This window comes from Neofelis nebulosa, chromosome 1 (assembly GCF_028018385.1).
Source record: "Neofelis nebulosa isolate mNeoNeb1 chromosome 1, mNeoNeb1.pri, whole genome shotgun sequence".
Classification (NCBI taxonomy): Eukaryota; Metazoa; Chordata; class Mammalia; order Carnivora; family Felidae; genus Neofelis; species Neofelis nebulosa.
In genome coordinates this window covers 145272633-145297708 of record NC_080782.1, presented here as the reverse complement: position 1 = coordinate 145297708, position 25076 = coordinate 145272633, and the positions used below count along the sequence as shown (strand labels likewise).

Sequence of the window (25076 nt, the reverse complement as noted above, 5' to 3'; positions counted from 1 at the left end):
AACTGAGGCACAGGGAGGTTAAGTGGTTTGCCTGAGGTCATGCACCTAGTGCGTGGTGAACTTTGGACTTGAACCCAGGCCTCTGCCTTTCTCTGCAAGTGACCATGGACTCACTGCCTCTCTTCTCTCCTCTCTTGCACAGTCTCCTTCCCTCCTACCCCTAAGTTTTGACCTGATTATTGAATTCAGACATAATAGGTATCTCAGAGGATGTAATCACAACAAGCTTGCTCTATCAGCTTCCTGTTTGCAATTAAACGCAGGCCCCCTACAACAGCATCATCAATAATCCCACTCAGGAATTAGGATGTCTGGACTGACAAGTTAAAGTATCAGGAACCATCAGCTTTCTGACAGCTAGGGTAGGGCTTTAAAACAAATACCTGCCTGATGTTCACCACAAGGACTCTCCCCAGAGTCTGTCACAGGATCGTGTCTACAGATCTGGACTAGGTCATTTCCATTAACCTGAAGAATGGTGACAACAAAAAGTGCAGACACCCCTCCCCCCCCCCCCCCAGCCCCCGGTCACTGACACCAGTCACAGAATTACTGATTCACCTGGAAAGACCACTGCAAGGGGAGCCACGGTCTTTGTTCCTATTCTTTAAAATTTCCCAGAATGTGTAAAATAACTCTATTCAGAGCCCGAGGCTTTCTCTGATGTTCACATTTCTTTAAAAAAAAAAAAAAAAAAAAAAGATTTGGTAGCCAACTGTCCTTTTCAACATGTTTCAGTTTGCCAAGCTGAAAGTTACAAAGTGCAAGAGGTGGGCAGAAGGATAAGAACACGCAACTTTACATCGACTCTCTTTTTATTCAAGAGGAGAATATTTCTCCACTTTTCCCAAACCAGGGCAAAGACAGGTGCCACCGTGTCTTGTAAGGACAAAATGGGGTGGTGCGTATAAAAGATCCATGGGGAAGTCCGGCACCAGTGACTTAGCCCCTCCCCATGACAGATAACGGTTTGGTATGAAATGAAATCCTCCGAGCTTGGGCCTGTTTTCCATCGCTCAGCATAGCTGCACCAGGCCATGGAACAAGCCAGGTAAGAGCCCCAAAAGGTGGAAGGCGAGAGGGCCTGTGTCTTAGATGGGGCATTAGTCTGTATCCTATCTACCAGGAGACGGGTCCACCCACATCAACTTCTCAACTTGCAAGGGCAGGTCAGTTTCTCTCCCCAAACCCTTTTTACCCCAATGGGGGGAAAATCACTTACCCTTAGTTACAGGAAGGTGTTAATAATGGGACGGTTTTACCAATGCACTAGAAAACGATTTCATAAGTAGTGCCACATGTTGGCCAGAGGTGACCGAAATGGAAACCTGTTCATGCAGCCATTGCCAAAATACACTAGAAAGTTGAAGTAAGATTTATGTGGATCGGGTGTAGGGATAAATAAGCCACGATGGAGATCCCGTCTCCAGGAGAAAAGCAGCTCCCTGCACAGACAAGGGTCCAGGAGGAGTTGGCTGTGTTGGAGCCAGCACTCATTCATTGCCAAGAATACTTGTGAGTCACCGAAGGACACTTCTCCACTTGGAAAACAGGGGCAGCCTTACTAGTTTGCAAACCGCCTTGAAACCTATAGAGGAAAAATAAGTGTATCTCATGCATTCGAATAGCACATTATACGTTACGTAACTCTGTATCAGACCTGTTTTTTGGTGACTGTATCGGGAAGCTCTTACTAATACATTCACTTGAAACACAAGTCACCTCATTTACCTTTAAACACTTGCCAAAGCACCAAGTATAGTTTTAGCTGGATTTCTTACAAATCTCCCGCAAGGGAGGCCACTTCTGAACTCCTGAGTCCAGCCCCTCAAAGGTATTCGATCTTAAACACACCATCACGTTGACTGCTTTGGCTGGTCACGCGTGGTGTTGTTAGTGTCTGTTTAATATGGCAGCTGATGCCTTGTGGTCCCTTGGAAGTGGGCGAGAGCAGAGCCTTGGAGAGAAGTGGATTATAATTGCCTGCCGCAGGACTGTGTGGCGCTGCCTGTGACAGCGGCAAATGGGGAAAAGAGGAAAGCATTAGAGAAGGTCTGTTGTCCTGGTGAAGTGGGATTCCTAGAACACACTGTGCTATAAAATGCGATTTGGCTCCACAGTGCCGAGAGCAAACAATGGACTCAATAGTACCCAGCACTGCTTGCCGGGCATATTCTAGCTCCTTTAGTGGGAGCTGCCTTTCATTCAAGGGAGCAGGAGCCACGCTAAAGAATGGAAAGGAGGGGGGTGTTATTATTGGTCCAGAGAAATCCTGAGAGTAAGATGTTAGGGGGACAAAACCCAGGAGACTTTGAGCCAGGGCAAAGACCACAATGAGAAACCCTCTTACACCTACCATGCTTCCAGCAAGTTGATCATGTGGGGGGATACAGAACTACAGAAGTGACTAATAAAATGTGTCCAGGCTCTTTATCTGGCTTAGTGTAGTACAGAGTGTGTTTTAGAAAGCTCTGGGCGGAGGATGAGTCTTGATTAGATCTCTCTGTCCGGGAAGGCGTGGGGACAAGGAGGCTTTAATGGGTATGCGTAGGGGCTGCAGAGTGTGGGAAGGTCCCTGCTTTGTGTCCTTACCCACGTGTGATTGGATTCCACGGAAAACAAATAGTGAACAGGATCATCAGTGAAACGTTCTCAGCCGCCTAAGATGAAAACTATATCCTGCCTTAGAACAAAATTATTTGTCAGTCTCTAGCTGGGTAACAGATCGTATTAGCAATGAGTCAGGAGTTAAAAGTTTGCTCCCGACTTGCAAAACAGAGAGGAGAGAAACCCCCATGGAAAAAGTGCTCCAGGCACTAAAAGACAGTTTAACTGTTGAAATCAAAGACAGTAAATTATAAGCCTGTACATGTGGGAGCAAGTCCACCTAATTATGAATAGGGCATTGTCAAACCAGTTTGCCCCTGAACTATTCCCTTGAAACTAATTTGGGTTTCTTTTTTTTTTTTTTTTTTAATTTTTTTTCAACGTTTTTTATTTATTTTTGGGACAGAGAGAGACAGAGCATGAACGGGGGAGGGGCAGAGAGAGAGGGAGACACAGAATCAGAAACAGGCTCCAGGCTCCGAGCCATCAGCCCAGAGCCTGACGCGGGGCTCGAACTCACGGACCGCGAGATCGTGACCTGGCTGAAGTCGGATGCTTAACCGACTGCGCCACCCAGGCGCCCCTAATTTGGGTTTCTTAAAACTCCATTTTAACCAAAATGTTGGGACGCAGTTACATTGTAGCTATTACTAACCGTCACAGTCAAAGGTATGAAATGAAGGACACATATTCTATTTGAGGGTTCACGTGAAGGTAACGTGATTATTTTGACAGTATTTGTTCAAAAATTACCGCAGAGAAACCAAATTTGTGGAGAAGATTCTGTGCTTTAAGACTTGCCTCGGTGGCTGGTGGGCGAACTCCAAAGGTCCCTGATCTGGTCACCTTTTTGAGAAGTTTCACTTGTTAATAAGCACATGCCTACAAGCATACCTACACACGACATAAACAACAGATACTCCTTTTGGAGGTTTTCTGTCCAGGAGTCCGGGAACCCGAAATCCTGGAGTGTGGAGAAAGCGGTTTCCCACCAGGCCTCCCCGCTAAGCAAGGGAGGCAGGCTTGGACGCTGAGATGGTCACTGGCAGACCCAGCCCATTCCTGCCGTATTTGTTCAGATCATTAGGAGGGTGCCAATTAGCGCCTATTTCGGTGAAGGTTTTGTGTTGTGAACATCTGTCCACTAGCATCTGGCCATGGCCCAAGTCCATTTCACAAGAAACACCAAACAGCTGTCAGATGGTCCTGCGTTTGGATGGGTACCAAACGAACACAAAACTCCATGCCACCAGGGAGGAGGGGCCCCAGTTCCTATTATCCAACTCCGGATGTACCCGGTGTTCAAGCTCCGACTTGATAGCACATTCCCTAACTCCTGACCAGCAACTTACTGATTTTTGTGAATTAGGTTTTGCCCAGAGCAGTAAATACTTGGGATGGGTAGAGCCAGAATGAAGTTGTGTTTGCTGGAGAACTGATGATCAGTTTGGCCTTTGTTTTTCCTCTGTGATCACCCACCTTCTTTTCTGCCTTCTCATTACACCTCAGGGAGGTAGGGGCGAAGGCTGGGTCGGACTAGGGATTTACTCTGCAACCCATCCGCTCTGCTGTTTTGGGGTTCACACGTTAGTTAGGTTGGGTGGAAAACAAGAGTTTAAGGCCCATGAATCAATGTGACGTTTTCAGTTTGCTAGCATAAGTGCTCAATGCCACATAATAACTTAAAGTTGTGTTGCAGAAAATAACCTCTTCATATTTATACATTGGTTCTGAGTCAGGTATTAAATTAACAGATCTTTGGGCCCTCTTTGTTAGTGAAAATTTCTGAATTTTGTGATTTTACATATAACGTTAAATGCGATCGAAATTCCGCATACAGAAAACTAAGCGATAAAACCCCTCTGTATTATTTCCTTGGAATTTCTATATCCTCTGTTTCCAGAACACGAGAAGGTTGTAGCTTGGGACATGTGGCATAACCCTGACCAGCCCAGGCTCCTAACTGGGCACTAGACCCCAACAAAGGCAAATTTAAAATGGAACGAATCCTAGTTGCCCCACCCAACACTTTATTTAATATTTTGGAAGTATCCAGTACGATCTAATATATAATATAGCTTGATGCACATAGTAGGTATGCACTAAATATTTCCTAAATAAAATAATGAATGGCGATTCACTCAGCTATTGTGAATAATGCTGTGGCATACAAAAGAGCAGACAGGCAGAGACAGAAGCAGGCAGCAAGGCTCTTCTGGATGCTATCATCTTGTCATCATCTTGTCTTTTCAGTTTTAACTTCTATGCCAAGAACCATACCCTGCTGGTGACATAAAACACTGAATTTAGCCGGTTCTAGTAAGAGGACTTGTTGTCAAATTTTAATAGCTAATTTTTATTGAGTGCTTATTGTATACCAGACATCATTGTGGTACACACAGTCACACTGAGTCATGAGAATTGCCTTCGGAGGTAGGCACTGTTTGTATTCCATTTTTACAGAGGAGGAAAATGAGGCACAGAGAGGTTAAGTAATTTTCCCAACATCTTAGTAGAATAGGAAACTCCATAGCTCATACTTTTTTTTTTTTTAATGTTTATTTTTTGAGAGAGAGAGAGAGAGCACGCGCATGAGCAGGGGAGGGGCAGAGAGAGAGGGAGACACAGAATCAGAAGCAGGCTCCAGGCTCTGAGCTGTCAGCACAGAGCCCGACGCACGGCCCGAGCTCACGAACCGTGAGATCATGACCTGAGCCGAAGTCGGATGCTCGACTGATTCAGCCAGCCAGGCACCCCCAGAGCTCATATTTTAAGTACTCCCTGATGTCAGCCCTTTGAAAGAAAAGAAGTTGGCTCCCAAGTGTCATTTGACCCTTGACTTCACTGTCTGTGTGTCTAGCACTCATGTGGTCTCGTTCTTCCTGATGTGAAGCATCAAAACTATAGGGAGATCATCATGGCCACCAGTAACCACTTGCATTGAATTCGTGCCGTTCTGCTGCTATGAGCCGGATGTACTTGGGGCCTCGTAACGTTCCCTCCTCTACTTACCGAGGATGCTGACGCTGTACGTGCAACAGAGAGCTCCCGCGTCTGAAATGGACTCTGTGCACTTCCGGTAGACTCTGGAGCGTGCTTACTCTTCATCCGGGAAAACGCAGCGTTGGTGCTAGTGTCAGAAGGTACTTCCTGCCGTAGTCGAGGCAGCACCGTAGGCATCTCTTCCTGCCACCTTCAGAGAATAAGCTATAGACAGCTGGAACTTCATCTTGGAGGGTTTGGAATAGGGGAGCATATTGAAGTCTGAGAACTCTTCCCTGAGGGCTAATTACGCCATAGGCTTTGAGGCTGTATGGGGTCAAACATCTCGCCCCCAAGGGTGGTTGAAATGTTTTTCTTTACAGTTGTAATTTTTCTTTAAACTTATTACAGGAGGCCTTTTGGACATATTTAGAGCCTTTGTTACTGCATATTGCCCTTTTGCACACGTACACGTATTCCGAGTTTGACTTCAGTTCCCAGGTCATCCGAGTGTGTGTTTTTCCACGCGGTATCGTCCTCTGTGCCGTCAGCAGCTTTGGTGAGGGGCGCATTTAAATTTGTTCACAGTGTTTCCAAACCAGGCATCGTCAGCTTCTCTCTCTCTCTCTTTTTTTTTTAATTTTTTAATTTTTTTAACATTTTATTTATTTTTGGGACAGGGAGAGACAGAGCATGAACAGGGGAGGGTCAGAGAGAGGGAGACACAGAATCTGAAACAGGCTCCAGGCTCTGAGCTGTCAGCACAGAGCCCGACGCGGGGCCCGAACTCACCAACCGTGAGATCATGACCTGAGCCGAAGTCGGCCGCTTAACCGACTGAGCCACCCAGGTGCCCCATCTCTCTCTTTTTTTTTTAATGTTTATTTTTGAGAGAGAGAGAGAGAGAGAGAGAGCGCACGAATGAGCAGGGGAGGGGCAGAGGGAGGGAGACACAGAAACAGAAGCAGGCTGCTGGCTGCAGGCTCCGAGCTGTCAGCACAGAGCCTGATGTGGGGCCTGAACCCACACGAGCCGTGAGATGACGACCTGAGCTGAAGTTAGACGCTTAACCGCTTAACCGACTGAGCCACCCAGGCGCCCCGGGCATCCTCAGCTTCTTAACCCTCTATTTAGAGACCGTGTCTAGCCAGGCTGGGTTAACTGCTGACTAGCTGCTTAGAATCCCTGCCTCGTTTTTCACCTTCATGGGAGCTACACCAAAGTGGTTGTGTTGAGATGAACTAACACTAGAGGGCAGCCTGCAAGTTGGAAACAACAGGACAGCAAAGTATTCTCACAGTTGTAAAGTAATCTGGAGTTCAGTCTCAGCGTTCTGACACCCCACTGAGGTATGGTGTCCCCACGTAATATATAGGTATGAAATTATTCCTTAATGTTGAATTTGAATTGGCCTTTAAAATAAGACTTGAAGGCAAACTTAGGGAACTTGTCTCCCTTCTAGAAACTTGGTTTGTTAGGCCTCCCTGTGGAAATTCATCCTGTTCTGTGTTACTTCCATTATTTACTCTCTTTTTAAAATATGGAGTAAGGCTTTCCTGGTACAGGTTTTGTTTAGAAACCCCTGAAAGAAAGATGTCATGTGAAGGGTAACTAGAGAATGCCCATCTTTTTAGGATCCTTTTTTTTCACAGTGTTAATATTGGTTATTTTCAACTCTTAACGACATCGGAGGGTTCTGCTGGACAGCTGTACTTACATCGGCCCTTATCTAAAGGTTGATCCCATAAAATGAAACCCGAGATACCTCAGTCAGTGATGTAATGAAGATTTCTTTGTTCCAAAGTAAGATCTTATTAAACACATTTTTTTTTCCTTCCACTACATACACAGCATTCAGTTTTAGCACAAGGCGGCAAATAAGGCCTCGTGTCTGCTAACCCTGTCTTATTAAATAAACAACACAAGTTAGGTGTTATTTGTGTTTTGTGAATTACATCATCTATAACATTTTTGGTCGCATAAGGCAATTCAAGAGATTAAACACATATAAATAGGCCCAACATGGAGTGGGGTGGGGAGCCGTCAGCACTTGGCCACTCCTTTTGTAACCTGTTTTTATCGATGTGCTGGACGGTCCCTCAGTCGTTCTCAGGTTATCCGCCTCTTGTTACGGCATTAACCTCCCAAATGTTGAGAAAGTGGTCCCAGCTCCCAGACCAAATGTGACAGTTGAGACACTTTTTTTTTTTTAAGTTCATTTATTTATTTTGAGAGTGAGAGCATGAGCATGAGTGAGAGGGGGAGAGAGAGAATCCCAAGCAGGTTCCGCACTGTCGGCGCAGAGCCTGACGTGGGGCTCGAACTCATGAGCCGCGAGATCTTGACCTGCGCTGAAATCGAGAGTCGGATGCTTAACCAACTGAGCCACCCAGGCTCCCTGACAGCTGAAACACTCTTAATTTCAAAATCTTTAGTGCTCGCTCTACAAAGCTGGGTGTGAGCACAGTAGGGCTCTAGGGCCAAGGCTTTGGTGTTTGGCCTGTTACGTGTCCTTTAAATCTGGGGTAAGATGGCTGTGAAATATGAACTCTTTTGTTTGTAAACTGGAGTTCCTTCTTGGCCACTGCCCCCCACCCTCCTCTCAGTTCCCCAGTTATGACATCTTGGAGCCATTTTCCCTCCTTCTCCTTCCTCACCCAATGAGTCCAACTGGTCCCTATGTCCTGATGCCTGTATCTTACCAACCTGCTCAGAATCCGTTTCCTTTGTTCCACACACAGTGCTGGCAGATTTCTACCTCTAAAGGCCACCTCTGATGATGTCATCTTCTTGCTGAGAAGCTTCAGTTGTCTGCAGCTCCGGGTCCCTCTGGAGCATGGCAGAGTCCCCCACAGAGTGCTCTCAATCCCCTTCTGTCCTCAGCCTTCCACACCATATCCCCAAGTCAGCAGGAGGACCCCTTGCCGCCCTGGGGCCAAGTCCTCTATTTCCCTGCTTTGAGCCTTTGCTCACGCTTTTCCCTTAGCCCCCCGGCTTTTCTTCCCCTGCCCTCTCACCTACTGAAACCTCACTCCTTCAGGCAACCCAGATGCTTCCTCCTTCACAAAGTCCTGCCTGACCTCCCGGCTGGGTAGAACTCTCCCTTCCTGTCCTTCTTAGTATCCTTAGCTAAGTACCCCAGCTTAGCAAATGCACTCTGCTTTAGGGATGGAGAGTAATCAGACCTTACACCAGAGCGAGTTTTCACATATCTACTTTGCTTGTTAGAACGTGGGCCCAGGGTCTGGCCCACGTTGGGTACACAGTTGATGGGTAAATTCTGCACTAGGTCATCATTGTACCTCTGCGGCATATCTAGAATCTGCCTGGCGTAAGTGCTAAATATATGATCTGTTGGATTAAATTGATTTGCTGCTTTCACTACGCCTGATAGACTGGACCAGGCTGTCAAATGACCTTTGTCAGAGGGAAGATCCACTGACATTGTGCCATACGGTCAGTTTACTCCTTGCTAAAAACATGCTCTTGTGTCAGTGGGTACAAGTTATCAGCCCCTGGAGGATACTCCTGCCGGAATGTGTGGTTCACCCTTCTGTCCCTCCATTCTACCGTGCCCCAGGGACAAGGTGTACCTTAATAGTGCTGTTTATTTGGATCCCTTCTATCAAACAGGACTAGAATCCCCATTAAAAACATCCTCCATTTTGCAGTTCATCTCCTTTCAGATGACAACTCAAGACCCTACGAGCCTCTGGAGACAATGTCCTGAAATGGCATTCCACTGAGAAGCGGGGACGTAGGTCCATTTGCACTGATAACCTCAGGTGGAGTCCTTGGAAAGCTCCTTTTAAAAAAAATTTTGTTAATTTTATTTATGTCAATGGGGGAGGAGCAGAGAGGGAGAGAGAAAGAGAATCCCAAGCAGGCTCCGTGCTATCACCCCGAAGCCCGACATGGGGCTCGATCCCATGACTTTGAGATTATGCATTGAGCCAAAATCTAGAGTTGGACGCTTAGCTGACTGAGCCACGCAGGTGCCCTCTTGAAAAGCTGCCTCTCAACTTGTTCTGTCCATGTTCAATCTGCACAGTAGGAGCATCTATGGTTGGGAGGCTGTCGTCGTTTTTCAAAAATTTTTAAGTATTGAGCAAACAGGGCAGTGGGGTGGAGGAGCACAAAACTCAGGTTCAGAAGATTAGGGACCTTGTCGCAAGCCCTTCCCTCACTGGACGTACTCTTAGGCCAATTATTTGGCCTCTCTGAACCTCAGTTATCTCATCTTTAAATTGGGCATAATACCTGCCCTGCCTAACCTGGGTTGTAATGATGTTAAATGAGGCAATGTTTATAAACGCGCTCTGCAAAATATCCTTATGATATAAATAAGGTCTTTATCATTAATAATAACACTGTTAAATACCGTTCATGTTGGTGGTTATCAACACGCCTGATATCTGAATGTGATGTGGGACTCAGCAAGACTCCTTCCTAGGCAGAACAGTCCTGTCTTGGCACCTCGCTGCTGGAAGCCAGTGCATCCTCTGCCCAGAAGGTGCCACTCTGGGAAGATGTGTCTTCACTTGAAACACAGGCAGTGAGAAACAATGAAATATGCAAATATGCTATGATGACTTTTAATAGAAAGAGCCTTTGGAGTTAAGACTAGTAGGTATGGTTGACAACAAGCAAGAAAAGACATTGTCCTAGTCCTACTTACAAAACCCTTTCAAGTTCTGCTCAGCAGAATTTGCATTTCAATAACACTGTGATAATGTCAAGCTATTCACAACATTTCAAAGCCTTCTCTTGCACACCTGGCATGTTGTAGGATCTGCTGGGGAACTGGCTGTGGCTGTTTTCTAACAGCAGAGGCAATTATGTTGTCCTTTTCATTCTGGGGAGCGGATGTGTTTGGGCAATATTAACAGGTCTGATGTTCTGGACACGACAAAATACGGGAACGAAAGCTCCGCCCTCCACGATATCCCACGAGAATTAATTAACCAGCATATTCAACACACTGAACTTCCCCTCGTCACAAATGAGAGGAAACACCTTGTAGAGAAAAGTTGACTTTTGAATAGAAAGCCTTTCCCTGTACTCTGTACATCCCTTTAAAGAGAAAAGTACCCAGTAGATGCTTGCGACCTTTTCTCTTGGCGACCCTGAAAAGCTACTCTCGTTTCTACTCTGTATCATCAGCAGCTCCCCTCCTCTGAACAAGCCTGGGATCTTGCGTTGACTTTACTTGCACTAAAAGTAAACGTGTATTGCACACAATGGGACAACCATCTCAAAAATTATTCTAGATAATCACTATGCTAGAACACAGCACAGCAAATGTGACAAATCCATTTAATTTAGGTAATTTCTCCTTATGATGCTTACAGATCGGTAAGCTTAATTGTAAAAGTTAAGCATTTATAATTCATAAGCACAAATTATGCTAAACTAGATGTGTTATGTGCTATTGGAGTTTTATGTAAGCTACAAAATGATTATTCACACAGAAATTTAATTAATACGATACTTATAATATAATTAATATATTATATCTAACTTTTATTAGACCCTCTAGTTAAAAGTCGAACATAAGTGGCACATTAACATTATAATTCAGCTTCTTGATATCTGTAGTAAAACTCATGACACAGGAAAAAGTACTTTTAACGAAAAGTAAGACCTCTTTTTCTCCCATACTTACCCTATTCCCTAGTCATTATGTTTAGCACACACTTAACAGGTACTTTTGGGCAAAGGAAATACCACTTGGTCCACTGCCCCCAGCATAGACTATCTTTCATTTGAAAGAACTCATGACTTAGACTCAGGTCATGATCTCACAGTTTGTGAGTTCAAGCCCTGCGTCAGGCTCTATGCCATCAGCTCAGAGTCTGGAGCTTGCTTTGGATTCTGTGTCTCCCTCTCTCTCTGCCCCTCCCTCACACATGTTCTGTCTCTCTCTCTCTCTCTCTAAAATAAATAAACATTAAAAAAAATTGAAAAAAAAAAACCCTCAAAGTCCCATTCCATCTTGAAAAGGAATGGCCTCTCATCCCCTTAGGAGCCAGTAAATACCATCAATTTTGTTAACTAAATTCCTTTAAAGTTAAAAATGCGTCCCCCGAAGATTGAAAGTACTCTGTACCACTTATAAATGTCAGTTGCCCCTCAAGTGATTCTTCTTTCTTTACATGACCATTTTGCAAATGATACAGAATCACATTTTTCATAGAGGAACCTAGTGTGTTTTGCATGGCAACATAATGGAAGCGTGTTCAAGTCACTGCCGTCTGAAAATGTTCCACCAAAAATACAGCCTCCAAGGCACTGACGTCTTGGAGGCACAAAAGAAAATCTGTAATCAGAAATCATTAATTAAGGTTAATTAAAGTCCATATTGTATCTGACAGACATTCACACAAAAGTACTGCTTGCTTTTCTTTAGGCTGCATGTGCGATACGATGTCCGCCTGGACACCAAAGAGTAATCACAGTCTCATTATTGTCAAGAGGACAGCAACTTGAATTCACACGAACTCTTCTTCCAAGGAAAAAAAAAAAGCTTCTGATTGGAAATATTAGTACCACTGTCCTCCCCATCACTATGCCTTTAAGAAAAATTAAAAAAAAAAACAACAAAACTTACTTGTGAGACTACCGTAAAATGAAGAAGACCTATTTTCTATCCTGCCAAATAATCAGAGGTCCATAATACTGAATTTACAAATGCATGTTTTCTTTGCTTCCCAGAGATAGTGGGAAGGGGAGGGGGAGAAAGGGGGGTGCTGATAATTGCGGCCTATGGGTAAGCCAGACCACATGATCAAAATCTGCTGTGACACTTAAAAGCTTTTCTCCACGAGGAATTCTGGTGCCCAGAAGCCTGGTGAAGCCAGTAGCAATTAAGGCCATGTTATCCTTTTAATTTACTTGAAATTATTGGCCTCTAAAATCAATCATTTAGTGTGGTTGGGGAGGGGAGGGGTCAATATAATAGACACGTGCATTAAAAACGCTTGTTGATCTTACTCAAAAATTTTGGCAGGCTGGGACTGGGAAAATTTTAAACGGCTGCTTTGAAGCTCCCACCCTGAAATAAAAACTAGTCATTTTCTAGTAAGGGAGGGGGGGGAAGTGACCAGTTTTCTAGATTAGGGCCATTGGTAAATGAATTCAAGGTTTTCTTCCCGTGAATCTGCCTGGGTTTTTTGTTGGAGGCCCCGCATGTCCTGACTTCAGTGCTGTGTGCCTCAAGTGTGAGATTGTTTTATGTTTTAATCTACAAAGGAATGAAATGGCTTGGCTTGGACTGGTAGGAGTCCTTGAAAGTCCACTTGAGAGATGGGAACTCCAGCATTACGACGCGTACCAGTATCTGTTCCACATGGCCAAATGCACCTAACAAAGGAAAGCTGTGTTCTCCATCATCCACAAAACACATAAATCACTGGGTGTGTGTGTATCTCATTCTTGCAGCAACTTCCTCCTCCCTGTCTTTTCTGGACTCGGTCACCCAATACATACACCACCAGGCAGCTTTTCCTAATCAACCCTGAAGTCACAAACCTAACAACAAAACCTGCCAAAGATGAGAATTCCAGAAAGGAAAAAAAAAAAAAAAAAAAGCTCATGGACTCCAGAGCTGACAGGGCTGTTAGCCCTGTGGGCCAGGGTCGCAAAATACAGCGAAATGATCTCTAGCTCCTCAGGAAGGTGCATCAAGCCTAAGAGAATCATAGAGGTTAAACCTGAACTTAAAGCACGGACCGTTTCCATCGCCACGCCAAAGCGTGCGGCGCTCCTGAGGTCCTTCCGTGTAGTCAGCAAGCTGCAGAGCCCAAACCGAATCATGAACCTGACGTTTTGAGCAAAGCCACGCATGCCCTCATTTACCTCCGCACTTGTGAATAGCCTTAACGAAGAGCTCGCACCCTTCGGCTTTCTTGTAGAAAGATGAAAGTGACATCGGCCCCTGGACGGTCATTTCCCCCTCCCCCCCACCAGGAAGACTGAGCAAGAGGCAGATCCTGGAGTAGATATCAGCTGGATGTGCACATAACAAGGTCCAGAGAGACCTTCTCAGAAGTCGCCTCTTTTAATCCAACACTGAATTATACGAGAGGCGGTTTTCGGTGCTTTCAGAGCACCACAAAGTGCCAAGATAACTGCGAGGCTTGCACGCCCCAGTATATCTCGAACCTTTCCCAAGACACCCCAACACTATCTGAGGCACTGAAACTATGGCAACCGAATAAGAAAGCAGCCTCCATGATTAATAGATGAAGATCCCAGCGACAGTGTCTAGCTAGGGCCATCATTCATGATGCGAGAAGAATTAGCACGGAATCCATCTCGCAGACCACTTACAAGGATCCTTCCTATAAAAAAAAAAAATTCACCTAACTGCCATTCGGCCGCACGCACTCTGGTTTCGAATGCCGCAAACAATTTGGTTTCTATTTCTCACTCCCCATGCAGGGATGGGGATGTTCTCAGTGACTCAGATGCTCACATTTTTGGAATAATGAAAGGCTTAATAGATTGGTTTTCCACCTGGGTATTTGAGGCCTAAGCACAAATGCATTCAAACACCAAAATATGTGAATGAAGTCCTGTGGTTCTCAGGGTAAAAAGGAGGAAAGACAGTTGTTGGATTGTTTGGGTGGGTTTTTTTTTTTTTCTTTTTTTTTTTTTTTGTGGGAAGTAGTTTTTCATACAGCATTCTGTTTTCAGGAAAGGAACGTTGCCATTCACCAGCTCAATCAGCATTCTCTCAGTTTCCTCGTTGGAGGACAGTAGGAGTCTGGGGGAGGGGGAGGCAAGGGCTGGAGTCGCTGTAATATTAATGAGAAGATGGAAAATACGTTCCTTAAAAGAAGATTCAGGAATAGGAGAAAGGAAAAAAGGATGGAGCCTTCACAGAAAAGCTTGTGTATAAAAGGCTCATCTAACGTCAGGATGTAATTACTATATTCTTAATTTCTTCCCACTTCCTAAAATGTTTACTTTCCAGCGGCATGCTGTCACTGTGTTCAGTGACACAGCCCGTTGTGTTCTAGAAATGCTTCACATCAAATCATGGCAGAGGCTTGGTCTGAAATACGTTGGCGGGGGCAGAAGGGATAAGAGAGGGGTGAAGAAGCAGCAGTTTGTAGAGATCCTTCTAAATTGTTTTAATTGGCGTGGATTCTTTAAATTAAATATTCTACAGATGGCAATTACAGGTTAGTTGGAAACCACCAGAAAGTGCTGAGTCACATTAAATGAAAGCCTCTAAGGTCTAAGGGCTGTGTATGGAAATACCTGTCTAACAGTTCTTTCAAAGCAACAGCCATCACACTTGCTGCTGGAAAGGGCCTGGCCCTTCGGCCTTTGGGGTGTGTTAACTGTGGATTTATTTCATTCTCTTGACATCCTCTTTCCACGTACAAAGTTTAAGAGACAATTTTTTTTTTTCTCCTCGATGAAAATAACTAATTGTAAGCCATGGAGGGAGTCTTGCTTCTCCTGGGTGGAGAGGGAGACCATCAGGGAATTGTGATAGTACCAGTTTCTTGCCCCTGTCCCTGTGCCTTTTAGAGGTGCTGCTGAGAACTATTGTCTGAATCAAATGTCAGGTAATATGGCAGTATACCAGTCAGTACAGTAAATGCTGTCTCTCTTGGGGTCGGCCAACTGCTCCATTTGGTGGGAACGGTAGTGGTTTGCTTCTGCACGGAGACTCCTGCTCTCCCAAGCGTAGTTCACGCGTGGTGAGAGAAGAGTGACACGGCAAGTGTATGGCCACCAGGAAGGCAATCTGGGAGAAGTCCCAGCCACCGCCTCCTGGAGCACTCAGCGGGGAGACAAACCTCTCTCCTATGACAGGTATGGCCCTTGGGGTCAATTCAGCTCATCCCTGAACCGACATTATGGGCTGCTCTTGGATTCTTTAGTTGTATGCAGGTTGTGTATTTTATTTTTCAATGTTGGGAAGTGAAGGCTATCATATTTAAAAAAAGAAAACAAACTAGCCATCCTTTGGGCTCTTATGTGATGTAAAGTCTTGTGCTGCCTGCTAGGGTTTTATTTGTGTAATGTCTTTTCTTCCACGTTTTTGGTGTGGTATTTCAACATTGAAAGTTAGGAAAAGGATCACGACTCCTCTTCTGGTGCAAATGACCCTTTCACACGCTTCCCAGCTTAAAACCCTTGTCCCTGTGGCCAGCTCACAGTGTGAATGTTCATTTCTAGTCCAAAGGCTGTTTCCTTTGCATCATCTCTGTCTGCTGCACTTTTGTGGCCATTTCCTTTGTACTGTCCCACCAGGGCACTCTCCATGACTACCGTCACCGAGAAAATCATAACATCTAGTATTTAAAGAGCACGTATCGTGTGCCAGGCATTGTGCTGTGAATTTTGCAGATGTTATATTTCCTCTTCTTAGCATCATACCAGCATCTTACAGACAGAAACTGAGGCAGAGACGTAACTGGTTCAAAGTCACGCCCTTTGTAAATGGCCAAAAATGGGATGCGGATCCCGGTGTGTCATGTGTGCCTAAGAAGCATGGCCTCTGCAGTGCCCCTTTACCTGCCCACTGCCTTCCCCTGACAGTCCCTCCACATTTATAAATTGTATGTCACAAAATCGTAATGAGTTCTCCCCTGTTACAGCAAGGATCAAAACTCCTCTCCTACTACCCTTGGTTCACCCTGACATGTCTGTTCTACATTAATGCTTACATTGACATGAACTGTTTTAGGACTTACCTCAGCAAAAACAATGCTCTTACTTTTTATAATGCCTGGCAGAGTGCCACCCCCCGACCTTGCCCGATTTAATGGTCACACTGAAAGCTTTCATTACTCCAGGCGGTTGGCATTCTCATTAATAGGGCTGCTATACATGCTCTATGTAGACTGTGAATTTTCAGTGAACTTGAGGATCTTATTTAATTTCATAATGTGGTTTATGCTAAAATGTGACATCAACAGCATATAATCTTTTATGGTTTAGAAGACGATGAAGCAAGGTCTCTGCTAGGCTGGAGGCAGGAAGGTCTGGGCTGGGGAGAAGGGAATTAGCATCAGACTTCTCAAGTTTCCAGAGCACATTTCATATTTTACCAAAAACGTTCACATTTGTGACTTTATGTTATCTTCCTAGCAGTCGTAGAAGGTAGGAAGCACAGGTTTACTATTCGCAATTTTTATTTAAAATACTGCAGCTCTCAGGGCACCTGGGTGGCTCAGTCGGTTAAGCATCTGACTTTGGCTCAGGTCACAATCTCACAGTTCGCGAGTTCGAGCCCCACATCGGGCTCTGTGCTGACAGCTCAGAGCCTGGAGCCTGCTTCCGATTCTGTGTCTCCCTCTCTCTCTGCCCCTCACCCACTCACGCTCTTTCTCTCTTTGTGTCTCAAAAATGAATACGTATTTTTAAAAAATTAAGAAATAAAAATTAAATAAAGTACTGTAGCTCCAGGGAGGTTAAATGGCTTGTCCAAGGTAGGAAGAGTCTTGAACCCAGGACACGCGACTCCAAGTGCAAGACCTTTAACAACAGTTATCACTGTACTAGTAGAAGTACAGGGCAGAAATGTGGGTTCATTAGCAGACCATTTCCTCCTGTTAGAAAGGTGAATTTTCAAAAGTACTACTAGCAAACTCCAGAAAAGCAAGACAGTTCTGTGGCCAGTGGTTAGAATGCCGACCGAATGAGGCCAAAGTCAAAAGCTCAATCCCCACAAGTGCTGGCTGTCTTCCTAGCTCTGTTTCTTGGCAAGTTGCTTTTTTACCTAACTCAGATTCCCTCCAGCTTCACCCAGGTGTCCCACAGATGTGTGCTCTTGGCCACAGAGGGGACTGGGTGAGAGTGTGGGAATGAGCAGGCTCCAGTCCGTCACCAAGACCGGGAAAACAACCCACAGTGAATGCTCCACTAATGGTGCATGAGACATATCACCTGTGTGCATGGAAGACCGTGTTATACACTCACTCACTCACTCACTCACTCACATATGCAGGAAGTATTCCACTGGATGAAAACGTAAGAAAGGAAAACAAGAGCAGACAAAAGAGGTAAAGACTAGTGTTTGCAAAAAGATGCACCTTGTACTGATTCATCAATGAGTTGATTCAGCTCATCTCATGAATAGCCTATGATGTGCCAGGCATGGGTTTTAGGTGTTGGGAGATACAGCAGTGAACAACACATGAAAAGTCTTTCCTCATGGCCTTGCATTCGAGTGGGAGACAGAAAAAACATATAGTCTGTCAGGCTGTAAAAAGTGAGAAGGGAAACAAGTGAGGCAGTCCAGGGAGGTAGGGAGTCTTGGGGGAAAGGGTGAAGTAAATAAGGCGATCAGAAAAGGCTTCACTGTGAAAGTGACATTTGCACAGAGACCTAAGGATATGAGGAGAAAATCACATGGCTGTCTGGGGAAAGAATCATCCAAAGCCATGGAAGAGCAAGTGTGAAGACCGTGCAAAGGACCCTGAAGATGATCCAGCAATGGCACTACTAGGGACTTACCTAAAGGCTACAAAAATACAAATTCAAAGGGGCATGTGCCCCCCAATGTTTACAGCAGCATTATCAACAATAGCCAAACCATGGGGAGAGACTAAATGTCCACTGACTGATGAATGGATAAAGAAGATGTTGTGTATGTATGTGTGTGTATATACATACAATGGAATATACACATATACATACAATGGAATATTACTCAACCACCAAAAAGAATGAAATCTTGCCATTTGCAAGGACATGGATGGAACTAGAGTATATTATGCTAAGTGAAATAAGCCAGAGAAAGATAAATATGATTTATTCACATGTGGAATTTAAGAAACAGAACAGATGAACATTGGGAAGGCAGGAAAGAGCAGAAAGGGAAACAAAACACAAGAGGCTCTTAAACGATAGAGAACAGACTGAGGGCTGCTGGAAGGAGGTGGGTGGGGAAGGGGCATCAAGGAAGGCACTTGTTGGGATGAGCACCGGGTGTTGTATGTTAGTGATGAATCACTGAATTCTACTCCTGAAACCAATATTGCCCTGTATGTTAACTAAAATTTAAATTAAAAAAAAAAAAAAAAGGACCATAAAGAGAGCACGCCTGGCATATTCACATAGCCCCAAAGGGGGGGGGGGTAGTCAGAGAGGTGGGGATCAGAGCACAGACATGTAGGGCCACAAAGGCCATAGGACACACTTTGGCTTCTGCTGGAATGAGATGGGAAAGCATTTGAGCAAAAGTGATCTCATCTGGCTTCGATTTTTTTTTTTTAAGTTTATTTATTTTGAGAGAGACAAAGACAGCACGAGTGGGGGAGGGTCGGAGACAGGAGACAAGAGCATCCCAAGCAGGCTCCACACTGATAGCGCAGAGCTCGATGCAGGGCTGGAACCCATGAAACCCCAAGATCATGTGACCTGAGCAGAAACCAAGAGTCACCTCCTAACTGACTGAGCCACCCAGGCGCCCTCTGGCTTCAAGTTTTTAAAAAGTCACTTTGGCTGCTGTGTTGAGAAACGACTATAGGGGGGCAGGAGCAGAGCAGGGAGACTGGTTGGGAGGCTGGCACAGTAAAAAGCAGCAGGAGAGAACACTGGCTTGGTTACTCTGAGGGCCACAGAGGTGGGAGATCTGGAGGACGTCCTCAGGCATTCTGAAGGAGGGGTCAGCAGCCTTGCAGGCGGAGCGGCTGTGTTGAGGAGAAGAGAAGAGTGGAGGATATAACTGTTAAGTGGTTACATGCAAGCAGCTCTAACAGTTACCAAGATGGAGAAGATGATAATAAGAAAAGCATATTTGGGGGGGAAAGATCCAGAATCGGGTGTTCTAAACATGTTAGGTGGGAGATACCTATTGGATCCAAGAAGAGCTACCTAACTTTTGGCATTTACTACTTGAGAGACCCAAGAGAGAGAGGTCCCGGCTTAAGAGGTGACTTGGGAAACATCCGAATACTGATCCTTTTATGGGGCACTCTCCATTACTGCAATTAGAATGACTCTAATCGAAAGGTTTTGCAAGAACTCACCTGCTTCACAAAGCAGGGTGCCCTTGGGTATATACTCCACTGTCATAGTCCCATTCTGAGGAGCCTGTACTGCCTCCTCCCCTTGACGTTTGTGTGGTGTGACATCTTACTTGCCCATTTCAGAGGGATTAAATGCCTCCCGCCCTCCCCTACCTTACCACATCCCCAAGAGGCAACCGCGAGGTTGCCAGCAGAGCATAGCTCAGTGGATGAGAAAAGCCTTCCCTGTGGAGTAGAAATATCTCAGAGGTGACTTGGCTCTGGGGTACCTCAAGAGAGTAGGGGGACACTGATGCGGGAGGGCACAGCAGGATGTTTCCAGGCTCCGCCTTCCTCTGGACACGTGAACTTCCAGGCACACCCGCTGTAGGAGGAGGACAATAAATGGTCTAAACCTGGGGCGGGGGAGGGGGGAAACCATACAGAGATCCGTGCAGCCTCTCTCTGGCTTTACATACTGCTGCAAACGGCAGATGCTTAATTAAAGCCTTTGCAATTAGTTTGGCTTGTTCCGTGATTCCTTTCTGCAAACAAATAGGATGGGGAGAATATATTCGCTTTTGGCAATCTAGTTCCAAAAAACTTCTTTTCCCATGATCACTCTTTTGTCCTCCTCGGAAAAGAGCTGAACCACTCTGTACACATAGTAAAGTATCCGACTTACCTCCTCGTTCAAAACAGTATTTTTCCTTCCATTTCATATGGGAGTGCAATTACCCGTTTGCTTTTAAAGCATGAGTATTTATTTTGAATTTAATACAAGTTCTTAATTTGGGTGTCTTATTTTTATTCAGGGAAGATAACAGTCTTCCTAATTCTTGCCATCCTTCTGATTCAACATACTAAGCAATGTTATCCGCCTACTCAAAATGCAAATGCTATATTTTTTTAATGATGGGAAAAGCATTCACTAGACTTGGAAAGAACTTGAGGGCTGTGTGTTTGTGTATGTGTGTCACTGTGTGGGTAAATAAAGAGTTGCACTTATTGCCACTTGATAATAACCACTTATTTGAAGCCACGGGGACGGGGGGGGGGGCGGGGAGGGGGTACCAGGTCCACTCTAAGTGGAGAAATGTGAATCATGTGTGGCTATTTCTTTCATTGATTTACCTATTCAACATTTGAGTGTCTATATGCCAGTTCTTAGGAATTTTTAGCCTATTTAAATGTAGATGTTGTATGCAATCAATATATTCTGCAGATGGCTCCTGAGACCATGATTTTGGGGGTCTGCTGAAAATTTACATATGTGGATTACATGCATTATTGAAGAGTGTGGCCCATCTCCACAGGGGGATAGTTGCAAAACATAACACGCTTTGGGAAGACTGTAAGTAAGAAACAGGAGCTACAATGCATCTTTATATCAAATTGGTAAAAGACAACCCAGAAATGAGGTTTTAAGACTGATATTCCATTCTTTTCTGCTTTCGGATTGTTTGGCAAAGTGCCTCATTCAAGAATATCCTAGAACCGGGGCGCCTGGGTGGCTCAGTCAGTTGAACATCCAACTTCGGCTCAGGTCATGATCTCGCGGTTCGTAAGTTCGAGTCCCGCATCAAGCTCTGTGCTGACAGCTCAGAGCCTGGAGCCTGCTTCAGATTCTGTGTCTCCCTCTCACTTCCCCTCCTCTGCTCATGCTCTGTCTCTCAACAATAAATAAGCATTAACAAAAAATTTTAAGAATATCCTAGAACCAAAATAATAATATGGGGTGGGGGTTACTCAAGTTTCAAATAAAAGTCATCAGGTAAACAAGCATGGGTAAACCAAATTGAAATAGTGCAATTATTTTTTAACAGATAGTTTTAGGTTAATAGGTGGAGACACTGGTCTGCCACTGCTTTTAAGGTTAGGTTAATAATTAACTTTGGTGCCTGGAGTAGTTTAATCAAAGCTTACTGCAAATCATAAAACTCCATGCAGACTAAACAGGGTATTAAAAAAATAAAACATAAAATGCTTGCCATCTTGACCTCTGGTAGCCACTTGGAGGAGGTGTAAAAATACGATTATTTTCATTCAGAATCGGGGACAGGCATCTTTACTTCTGGGGAAAAGGCCTAAATAAAGGATTCATGTGTCAGGAACCAACAGTCTTTCCCCTGCCATCAGAGAGGACTTGACGCCCCAGAAATATGTCCGAAGGAAGACCGACAATTACCAGGATTAGAGGAGGCAGAGGCACTGACCTTCCTACCCCGGAAAGACTTAACAACCAGCGCTGGGGGGCATTACATAGCTTTCCTGAGACCTGCTGGCAGAACGCCACGGCAACAGGGTGAAACATCTTTTCAGATTTGAGGCAAAGAAAGTTGTGCGTACAAGTGCAAGCATCTGCGTGTGTGTGTGTGTGTGTGTGTGTGTGTCCGCGCACGCCTGTGTTTTAAACCTTTCATGGATCCCATTCAGCAAGTAGCAACTTGATTTCCATCCAGGGGAAGCAGAAAGCGATCCCCCCGTGGCAGTAACTGGCCACCGCATTCTCAAAGCAGCCAGCCACCTTTCTCCCAAGGACCGACTCGGAAGGGACGTTGGGGCTGCCCACTGCCGATACAGGCCGGAGGCCGCGGCTGCAAGTGCTTGCCTTGGCTGTGAAGACAGCAGTTCCTCCCCCGCTCCATGAACACCTGGCTCCCGTCTCAGCTCCTCCCTGGAAACCCGCCGCCGGCTGGAAAACTGCGCGTGGCACGGGCTGGGGGGGCGGTGGGGGGGGGGGGGGGGCTGGGGATGCTGCACTTGGAACTGGTACTTACAAGCCAGCGAGTCCGGGCTCCTGCCCACAGGCCACCCGTGCGTCAGCCGCTGTCCAGTGGCCGCACCAGCATCCTAAACCCTCCCCCTTAACTTCCCGCCCACCACCCTTCCTCGACTGGTCCAGCTAGTGCAGCGCGGAGACCCTAACCAAACTGCGCACGGTGGGCGCCACTGCCTGTGGGCCAGCACCTAACTCCTCGCATTCTGGGCGGTCCACCCGCTTCCCTCCGGGTTCGGTTTCCCGCAGACTGCACAAGCTGAGCCCCAATCCTGTCGTGCCCGCCACCCCTGGCTTTCAGAGAAACTTTCCAGAAGCGCCTGGTCGGGTGACCCCGCGGTGGAAAAGGAGGCGGCGCCGGGCGGAGGGGAGTCGAGGGAGCGGGAAAGACAGCCGAATCCTGTTTCCTTTCGCGAAACGCACAAGTTCGGGACTGCTCCCTGGCTCCCCCTTTACCACTCGGGTCGTGGGAGGAGGGAGCGGACCTCAGGATGCTGCTTTGCACCGTGTGCCACAGTGGGGAGCTGAGAAAAAAGAGAATCTGGAGAAGAGACACTTTCCACCCCAGCAGGGTCTTACAGGGTGGGTGGGCACTGTCGGGCTAGCTCCTGAGCGCCCCACTGTCCGAGAGGGAGCTCTCTAGGACGCAGCGAGTAGTTCGGACCTCCAGAACCGGTGGCCTGGGCAGAGCCCTGGTCTGGGTAGCAAGCTCTGGGTCATCTATTGCCAAGTCTTCCCACCCTTCCCCCTCAGGGACAACTCCTTTCCCTAGAGAGACCTCGTGGATTTTGGAGGAGAGCGCAGCGGCCGCCAAGCCCCGGCGTGGCGGGCTCGGTGCTGGAGGGGGACGCAGCCGCGACAGATGCTGTCCTCGCCCGGCCAGAAGGGAGCTACAGCGGGGGACAGAACCCAGGGCGGGGGGCGCCGCGCCACACCGGGAGAAGACCGTTCCTGGGCACTCTCACTCGAGCAAACAAAGCCCGGAACCTCTGGTGCCGGCGGCCACGAAAGCCGGGATGTCACCAAGTGGCAGGGCGCACGGGTACCAGGGCCATTACAAGTTTCCCCGCACTCCACAGAGCCCAGCCCAGACCCCGAGCGGACAACAAAAGATTCTCTTCGCTTTCCCACCGTCTCTGTGGAACCCCTTCTCCCACCCCAGAACCCAAACCTGGTGCTGGGCGAAAACAGCGCTCTGCTGCCCAGCGTTCGCCACCCCTCGAGGGCAGAACCCCTTCTCCAGCCTTTGCACCAGGACTGGGAGCTTCTGAAAATCCCACCCTCTCGGGGCCTCTCTGCTGCCCGTTGGCCAGAAAGTGAGGACGAGCCCCGGGTCCTGTACACACATCCCCCAGCCAGGCAGCACCGCGCGGTCGCGGTCCCGGGCGGCGCCGGGCGTGTGCGCGGCGCGGGTGGGGAAGCTCGCAACACGGAGCCGGGCGGTCTCCCCGGCACAGGGCGGAGAGGAGCGGGCCGGGCTCACGACTGCTCCCCAAGGGCCCGGCAACGCACGGGAGACAGACACCAGACAAAATAAAACGCAGCTACCACAAAGCCGACAGCGCGTGCCGGCCGGCCGCGGCCCCGGGACCCGCTGGCCGGAGGCGAGCCGCCCGGAGAGGTGGGGCGCGCCGGGGCGCCCCAGCCGTACCTTTTCGGTGCATCGACGGGCAGGCGGCCGGGGCTCGGAGCGCGCTGGTACAGCGAGTATCCCATTTAGTAATCCATTATCGAGGAGATCTCTCCGGGCCGCAAGCTGCGCTCTCTCCTTTGCAAGCCTTTGTCATTCCTACATGTGTGCTTGTCTCTTTGGGGGTAACAGTCGCGGCGACTACTTTCTGGGATGCAAACGCGCTGTGTTCATCTCCAATGACAGGCGCAGAAGGGGAGAGGAAAAAAGAAAGAAAGAAAAACCAACAAGGAAGGAGTGAATGTTCAAGAAAGTCTTCTCCAGGTCCAAATTCCACTTGGATTCCACTCCGGTGAGTCCCTTCGGTGGTGTCTGCGCGGATTAACAAGTCATTTCAGGGTGGGGGGCGGGGTGGGGACTGGGGCAGGGGGCACGCTGTAGCCCCGCTCGGCGACCGCGAGGGCTGTGCCGCGGGTGTGGCGACGCTGGCCGCTACCGCCGCTCCTAAGCGGGCATCGCGGGCGGTCGGCCCCGCGGAGAAGCGCCGCTACTGCGTCCCGAGCGCCTGGGCAGCCGAGTGCGCGGGGAGCGGAGTTGGCTGCAGCCTCACCCGGTGCTGCTCACTACTCCTCTGTCACTGGAGAGGCCGCGGCTCCCGGGCGGAGCCAAGTCCCGGACTGGATTGCGCAGAGCGGACTCTCCTCCCGCAACCCCGCCTCCTTTGGCTGGCGTCTTCTCCGACCCAAAGGAGGGCTGTGGTGTTTGTGTGTGAATGTGAGTGAGCGTGGCCGAGAGGGGGAGAACCTACGCGGCGTGGCTGCAGGTGGAGCCTTGCACCGACTGGTCAGCGAGGCTTCCTTCCACCACGGTTCCCGGCCCCGCCGCGCTGTGGATGGAGGTCCCCGTGGGATTGACTCGGGCTGGAGCCCGCCCCTGCTTCCCCCACCCCCGCATCTGCTCTAGCAAAGAAGAAGAGGAAGGAGAAAAAAAAAAAAAAAAAATCCCGGACAGCATTGCTGAGCCCTGCCAAATCAGAAAAATAAATAAAAATAGACGTAGTGCAGGAGCGAGTTACAAGAAAGGATCTGTTCATCGATTTTCT

The 25076-nt window shown here is 47.2% G+C and overlaps 1 protein-coding gene across 3 annotated transcripts in view; it reads right to left on the bottom strand.

Annotated features, from left to right (window-relative positions):
- The window catches only part of SEMA6A (semaphorin 6A), a 135447-nt gene extending 110741 nt beyond the window's left edge, over window positions 1–24706 (bottom strand). Inside the window, exon 1 of one of the 3 annotated variants that reach the window (XM_058738464.1) lies at window positions 23996–24706. The gene's annotated coding sequence lies outside the window, so the exon portion shown is untranslated. The remainder of the gene's footprint in view (window positions 1–23995) is intronic. The other 2 variants (XM_058738468.1, XM_058738469.1) reach the window with 2 other exon arrangements.
- Window positions 24707–25076: the final 370 nt, after the last annotated feature.